The following is an 8,643-nucleotide window of genomic DNA, read 5'->3' on the forward strand; positions in this document are numbered from 1 at the left end:
AGAAAGGAATGAGAGAGTGTATGAGAGAGAGAGAGAGAAAGAGAGAGAGAGAAAGAGAGAGAGAGAAAGAAAGAGGGAGAGGGTGTCCCTTCTATTCGCTAAGGGATACCATTGGGAAAGCTCGAAAGATTTGGATCTCGATGGGATTCGAAGTAAAAGAGAAAAGCGCTTCGTTAATCATGCCGTCCGTAAAAAAAAAAAAAAAAAGAAGGAAGGACCATCCCTCCTCCTTCTTCTTCTTCCCCTCGTTCGTCCTCGTCTTTTTGAAGGTAGACAAATGCGAGAGGTTAAAGTTTTATTGGCTTATCGAACGTTTATCGAGGGTTCTATGACGAAAATTTAACCGATCGAAGAACGGAACTCGCAAAGCTGACAAGATCGAGTAGAAGACGACGACGACGACGACGACGACGACGTCGATCAGTAATATTGATCGAGAAATTTGATTTATCCTTTCGTTCCCGATGGACGTTCTAGTATCAAATGTAGACGTGTAGATATGTATGTACTTATGTATGTAATATATTCATATATATGTGTATATAAATATATATATATATATATATATATATATATATATATAGAGAGAGAGAGAGAGAGAGAGAGAGAGAAAGAGACTTAGCCATTTAAATGAGAACATTTAAATATTTGATCTTCGATATTCTTCAAGTATATATCCAAAAATCTTTGTCGATAATCATCATTCACAATAACTCCCATTTAAAATTTACTTTATAAACATTTTGACATTAATTAACCTTTAATAAATTCATTCACTCATTAATCCGCTAAAAAAAAACTCACATTTACATTTTAACTGAGACATATATATATATATATATATATATATATATATATATATATACATACACATACGTATACGGCCTTGAGCGACTAGCCAAAAATGTTCCAAATGATCCTCTCGACGCGATGGTTAAAATATCGAGTTAACAAGACGAACCTTTGTGTTAATAAAGAAAGAACATCCGTCGTTTACTTACACTAAGCTTAACTTTCATCCACTCGACGTTTTTCTCGATCCATTCGCTTTTTTTTACATTCTCTCTTCTTTAAGGGGAAAAAAAAAAAAAGAAAAAAGAAAAAAGCTCGAACTCGGCTTAACGCGTTCAATCGCACTTTCGTTCGTTGGAAAAGATTGTTGACGAGATTGGCTCGGTTAAGAGGTCACCATTTTTCTTTTTTTCCTTTTTTTTTTTTTTTTCAATTTTTCCTTGCGTTGATAGGCCTCTCTTTGATCATCTACAAGTGGGATGGGTAGATGAAAGGGAGAAAGAGAGAGAGAGAGAGAGAGAGAAAAAGGTGACCGTATGTTATAAAAGCGTATGTTACGTAGTCAGGATTATGCTCGTGAGACGGGTCAGAGGCCAAGGTTGTATTTAAAGTTGTCCAAAGTGTAAGCGGTAACACGTAGATAAGCTCAACTGTCCAATTTTCTATTCATTCAGTAAAAGCTCGTAGTCGAGCATTTTGCCGAGCGTCTACTTGCTGCTCTCACGCGTGTTTCAAGAAGAGAAAAGGGAAAAGAAACAAAGGAAAAAAAAAAAAAGAAAAAAAAAGAAAATAAATAACAACAAAAAGATAAGAAGAAAAAAGAAAGAAAGAAAGAAAGAAAGAAAGAAAAAGGATATAAAATTCGTCGTCTAAAAGAAACGTACGAGGTATATAACAGTGAGATTTTTTGTTTTCCTTTTTATTATTTCTTGTGTTTTTTTTTTTATTATTATTATTTTTTTTTTTTTTTTTGTCAGATAGAAGACACTCCAGTAAATGTCAAGCCTGATATGATATATTTGACAACGCGTTCGTCATCGAATCGCCGATTATTTGACCGAGGTCATTTGTATATTAAAAGAAAAAAGACGTTCACGATATTCATACGTATCGCATGAGATTTTGCTGGATATAACATTGACATGATATCGTTAAGCATTCATCTTTTAAACGCATTTATTATGGGCTTCAACTATTATCGTTAACTTCTAGATAAATAAATCGTAATAAATAAAATGTATCGAAATAATAATGAACGATAGAAACGATTCGTATAAGCATCCTGATTAAAAAAACTCGATAACCCGATATTGTAACTTTCAACAACGCGTTCGTGCAAATCGAAACAAGTTCGTTATCGTGAAAAAGTCATCCGCAAAATTCCTATCACCACAATATACGACTGTCTGTTAAACTAATTAACTGTATTTTTATTCATTGTAAAATCTAATAGGCGTGAAATAAAATAGGAAAAAAAAAAAGAAAGAAAGAAAGAAAGAAAGAAAACCAACGCTCTCGGTGTGGCATCGATTACGACGCGATGGAAAAAAGATAGAAAGAGAGAAAAAGAAAATAAAGGGGGGCGAGGGGGGGAACGAAGAAAAAAGGAAAAACAGGAATGAAACATATATAAAACGAAGCATTTCTTAACAATTACGAAAATATTCATTTTATCAAAGAACTGCTAATCGTTCTCAAATTGTTGGTTTAAGCGCGAACGCATCCATGAGAACAAAGTCCAAGGTTGGACGTAGTTGTCTAGTCATTCTCTTCCACTTCCTTCTCCTCTCTCTCTCTCTCTCTCTCTCTATCTCTCTGTCTGTATTTGTCTAACTCTATCTCTATCTCTATGTCTCTGTCTCATGACCTTGAACCAGGCCGCATGGAAAAAACAAGCTAGTGACAATCGAGTCGTTATCGGTGGTCGCGTGGCGTAAATAAACGACCGAGAAAGGTGACGTTAAAGCTAAAATACATACTAACTTACTTAGTTACATATAACGATAACAGTGATAGAAGTGGATATGAGGAAGAACTTCTTCCTTGTATGTATCTATGTAATCCGGAGTGTACGAGGAACGTAACTACTTCGTATTATTCTTTTTACGATTAAAAAGAAATGAGAAAAGATGACAAGCGTAAAACTTTATATGAAAGGTAACGACGTAATAATCGTCGATCGGTTTTTTTACCGTGGAAAAAAAAAACAACAACAACAATAACAACTTTGATAAGACAGTCTATCTCCTTCTCTTACTCTCCCTCTCTCTCTCTCTCTTACTCTCCCTCTCTCTCTCTCTCTTACTCTCCCTCTCTTTGTTTCGAATACTCATTGTAAACTATGATAGAGAAATACTCAAAAAAAAAAAAAAACTATATCATACGATCGTTTCGTGGAAGGATTCATTGCGTGAAATTATAAAAATTGTTTTGCTCTCTATTGATAATGATTTATAATCTCAATGAGGAAGAGAATTGATTTGTAAAAGAAAGAAAAAAGAAAAAAAAAATTTATTAAACAAAAAGAAAATAATAACGATCGACAATAAATGAGAACAACGATAATAACTTAAGCGTATTCAATAAATATTCAATTTTTCTAAGAAATGTTATGTCATTTCTTGTTATGTTATTTCTTAATCAAGATTCCGGAATTGATATTCGAAATTGGTTAGTAAGATCACGTGGATAAGATGCACGTGAATCTTATTGACGAACATCTAACGTCATATCTCGGACATCGAGTCCGAGCATGCAATCGGAGTACCTACTTATTTAGTATATACTATCTATGTACATATCTATGTATGTATGTATGTATGTATGTATGTATATATATATATGTATCAGAATTTATAATGTCTTAAGAATTTTCTAGCGATGTTGTCGATTAAAATTTATCAATTTAATCGAATAATAATTACAATTAATTAATTGTATGATTTTCTTGCATTCTCTTTTTTCTTCCTATCGTTAGATACTATAAATAATATATATTTTCCATACCTTCCAATTTTCTATTTCAATTAATGATTCAAATCAATTTCATTTGACGAAATTTATTGTAATCATGGAGAAACAGGTATACACATGTATATATATATATATATATATATATATATATATGAGTAAATAAATAAGTAAATAAGTAAGTAAGTAAGTATGTATGTACGTATGTATCTCGGAATAAAAATATAAAAGGAAAATAATGGAAGATGAACATCAAGCTGTGATAAACCGACGCACGTGTAAAGGGCGAACACGTGTACATGTAATCAAAATAAAAAGAAAAAGAAAGGGGTGGGAGGGGGGGGGGAAAGGGCAAAAAGAAAGAAAAAAAGAAAAGAAGAAGAAGAAGAAGAAAGAATTAGTAATGATCGCGTTCGATCGCGTGATCGTCAAAACTACTCTCATATATGTGCGTGTTTGTGTGTTTGTGCGTGTGTAATCTTGATCACGTGTTCGAACCATATGCATGTATGTACGTATATATGCATACACTACGTATCCGTATCTCTGTTACCGAAGAAACGTGCGAAGGACGTCTTCATCGTCCGCCACCTTGTCGAAGAATAGCTCGGTCATTTTCGAATGAATGACCAGAAGATCGAGAAATTCGATTCATCAATTCGATACTTCCGTCAACATATTTCTTACAATTACTTTTGAAGATATTCACAATTCCAAGTGAAGGAAAGGAATTTACGGAATTTGTTTTTATTCTTCCATTCATTATATCTTTCTTCTTTATTTATTTCTTTTTATTTTATTTTATTTTTGTTTTTTTTTTCTTTTTCTTCTTCTATTATCTCTAATACATCACTTCGAACGGAAACCCATTTCTATTTTGAATTAAACAACGACGTAAAATATTTGTATACTTGTTTGTTTACTTTATCCATTATAAATACGAGATCAAAGATCTCACATTTATACATGAAAGAACGTTCTACGTTAGATTATGTTATCGAAAAGCGAAACGTTAAATGTTGAAAGATATCGATCGAATGAATCTCGAAATTCTTTTTGTAACATCAAAATGTAAGAAGATCGTCGGCTTAGGTGAACGGTTATCAATTTCGTAGAGCTATGTACGCGATGAACAGTCAAGGACGTGGATCTCGTTTGAATATGAATTGCATCAATTAGACTCACCTTTATTCCCGACGCGTCTGTTTGTTCACTGATTGCCCAGGATTATAGTATGACTCTCTGTAGTGCTTCAAGTCTTTCTCTCTCACTCTCTCTCTCTCTCTCTCTCTCCCTCTCTCTCTCTCTCTCTCTCTCTCTCGCATCCATTTCAATTCCCGTTTCGAGGTCAAACAAGATCTTTGAAGGGCGATCAAGGCGAAGTCCGTCTCCGTTGCCGTCGCCATAGCAAAACCAAAGAGCACCAGAGAACGTAGAGGAGTAACGCTAGACGAGAAGTCAAGGTTGACGCGTTTAACAACCTCCGAACTGACTTACTTTCGGGTTCTTCGAGCTTTCGAACGAACGAAATCGAAAGTAATGTTTCTCCGTCAATAGGTCACGCGCTCTACCACTAACGTAACAAAGATATATCGTTACTTATATCGAAACGCGAGAAAGTAAGAAGAAAAGAAAACAAAAGAGACAAAGGAAAGAAAATGAAAAATAAAATAGAACTGCGACTTTATTGACGATCAATTATACCAATTTTTCCCCTTTTAAAAACATTCCGATAAATTTCATCGAAATTTGAAAATATCGAATCTAATGTACGAACGTTTAGGATATATAACAATTATAATGTATCATTACGTGATACATAATAATTTTTTATGTGAAGATAATTGACCTCATTACGTCATTCCTTAAACATCGATATATATATATATATATATATATATATATATATATATATATTACCTCGAGTGAGAAGAAAGTATCACGTTCGGTAATTAACGCTCAAGTATTTCAAGGAAGTTGCGGTTTATGATCTTGATTGTTGCTTCTCACCGAACGAGGGAACATTACGTTACGAGCTCGGATCATTCTCGTCGATTCCGGTGAAATACGATACAGGACATTGTGGCCACCCTCTTGTAAATTTTATTTTGTTTGTCTCTTTTGTTTTTTTCTTCTTTTTTTCTTTTTTTTTTTTTATTTCCTCCATTCCTTACTTTTACCCTTACTACGAATAAAAGTGTTACGTGGGTTGGAGGGGAGGATGATAAAGTCGATCCCACGGGGACGAAGTCGTGTGAGAATTTTTCTTTCGTTTTTATTTCACTACTGCAGTCTCTCTCTCTCTCTCTCTTTCTGCTTTCGAAACAAAAAATAAGATAGAAAGAAAGGAAAGAAAATTCGACGTATCGTAAGATAAAAGCGTACGTCCTTGAATATCTCCTCGTACGAATCCTCGATCTCGAATGAAACTCGATTCTTTATATCGAAAAGCAACAAGGCGCATTATACGAGTACGATCTAACGATTAGATTCAAAGATTAGTAGTTGATCTAGGGGGCCTGGCTCGATGAAAGAAAGAGAAATGTGGAACATTCGTAACGAGCTATTAATTCGTATTATCCTTGAGGTAACGAGCGAGATTACAAGGCCAACGAAGGACACCTCTCACGCTGGTGAGAGGATAGCGGTATATCGCGTACGTCACGATGACCTCGTGATTCTTCGATCGATCGACCTCTTCCGGTAAAAGATGATAGTAAGAGAGACAAAGTGACAGACATATGGAGAAAGAGAGAAAGAGAGAGAGAGAGAGAAAGAGAGAAAGAGAGAAAGAATTATCAGGGACTCTATTGAATATACTAATTAAAATCGCAAACGAGATTACATAAGTTACCGTTGCTATTTCCTTTACAAAAAAAAAAAAAAAGAAAAAAGAAAAAAGAAAAAAAAAAAGAAAAAAAAAGAAAAGAAATGACAGGGCAAACTAAAAGATAAAAATTCATATGAAAAGTTGTCCTTCTTCGAAACGAACAAACTAAATGCATTCAACGTCCATCGGCGATAGAAAGAGAACGACATAGCGGATTTAAAGCATATTTATGCGGTCTCACAATCACGATTACGTAAGCATCGTAGAACTGGAATAGCGGGAACTGGTCTCCGGCCAATAATTGCTGCGTCTTAATCGGTCGATGGTCGTCCTTCGGCGAGAGTAGTCTGAAAGAGAAACCCGGAGCTATCTTTCACGAACGCCTTCTTTATTTACGTTTCGCTCGCCAATCAATAGAGGGGAAAGAAAGAGAGAGAGAGAGAGAGAGAGAGAGAGAGAGAGAGAGAGAGAGAGAGAGAGAGAGAGAGAGAGAGAGAGAGAGAGAGAGAGAGAGAGGGAGAAAGAAAAAGAGGTAGATGACGTGATCGAGATCCTAGATCACTTCCTGTATGATGATTGATACCATCGAAGAAGAAGAAGAAGAAAAAGAGAAAGAAAAAAAGGTAGTAGTTTCCATAAATCACATAAATTATACGCGTTCTATTAAATTCTAATACCCGATTAATCTTCGTGATGTCTTTGCGAGATATGTAAATTAATTTCTCATAATTCTATCCTTCCGATTAATTTCGTTAATATAATATCATTATCGATCTATCGATCGATCTTAAGTGCATCATCGATTCAATGTATCGAACTCGTTCAAACAGGATAATTCTCTTAGAAAGAGATATATATATATATATATATATATATACACGTTTCGTCTAAGAATGTTTTAGTCCATTGTAAACGAAGAATAAAGGAAATATTGCGTATTCCCTACCCCCCTATCCCACCCCATCCTTCCCCCACGACCTTGTTTGTAACGTAACGACCAGCTAATGATTCGTCCTCTCTTATCTCATATGCAATGTGCAATATTAGAGGACAAAAAGCGTTTGGAAAACCTTCGGACCGACTAGAATAAGAAAATGTATTATATATCTCTTTGAACGAAATGAGCTGAGGCTTTTGTAACAAGGAATCTGCATCTGTCCTTCGTTTTATACATCGTTAATGACCTATAAATTCCAATAAACAGAACGTAACGTTAGATGGCACATTGATGTTACGCCTATTTTATTATGACCATGAAATACAAAAGCGAATGACTACCATTGTTGTCCTAGCGGTTAGTAAATAAATAAATAAATAAATAAATATATGTATATATTTATATTTTCCATGATTATATTTATAAAATATTATTTTTTTTTTTTTTAGAAAAAACCTCATTGATATCGATTCGTCAAGAAGAAAGAAAGAATGAAAAAAATTGTTTAGGAAACTTTGAAGAACGTTCGAAGAATGTTTAACGCTCATAATTAAAAAAACGATTTAAAGAGTTTCTATAACAACTTTTAAAAGTAATGCATAGAACAAAGATAGATAGAGAGAGAGAGAGAGAGAGAGAGAGAGAGAGAGAGAGAGAGAGAGAGAGAGAGAGATAAATGCACATATTTACGTACATAGAGAGAAAATATAGACGAGGAGAAGTCTGGATAAGAGGACGGGCCGCTATGGAGAAACGATGACGTGCGGTCGTTTGACCCTGACTTTATTTATGTTTCCCCATAGCATTAAAGGCAGTTACACACGTGCTACGAAGGCCTCCCGTCTCCTTTGTCTACGCGTTTCGTTCAACCGGCCGAGCTAACAACCTCATTGCCATTGGACGTCGACGATGGCACGAAAGAGAGAGAGAGAGAAAAAGAGAGAGAAAGAGAAAGAGAGAGAGAAAGAGAGGGAGGGAGAGATTATATCGTTGTCCGTGACGCGACTCCGATAGAATGTCCATGCTAATCAAAACTTTTAATTATCTATTTGACTACAATAATATTTAATGTAAAAAGAAAATCGTAAAAAAAAAATTATATCTATCCAATTTG

General features: G+C 34.7%; 1 long non-coding RNA gene across 1 annotated transcript; it reads left to right on the plus strand.

The window, feature by feature from the left end:
* The first annotated feature begins 7,107 nt into the window (after positions 1-7,107).
* Positions 7,108-7,886, plus strand: LOC146872372 (uncharacterized). Its single transcript, XR_014983409.1, has 2 exons — positions 7,108-7,215; positions 7,640-7,886. It is a non-coding gene; the product is annotated as an uncharacterized LOC146872372 (long non-coding RNA).
* The last annotated feature ends 757 nt before the right edge of the window (positions 7,887-8,643 follow it).

The sequence above is a fragment of the Vespa mandarinia genome, chromosome 20, assembly GCF_050613455.1.
Source record: "Vespa mandarinia isolate Hongniang chromosome 20, ASM5061345v1, whole genome shotgun sequence".
NCBI lineage: Eukaryota > Metazoa > Arthropoda > Insecta > Hymenoptera > Vespidae > Vespa > Vespa mandarinia.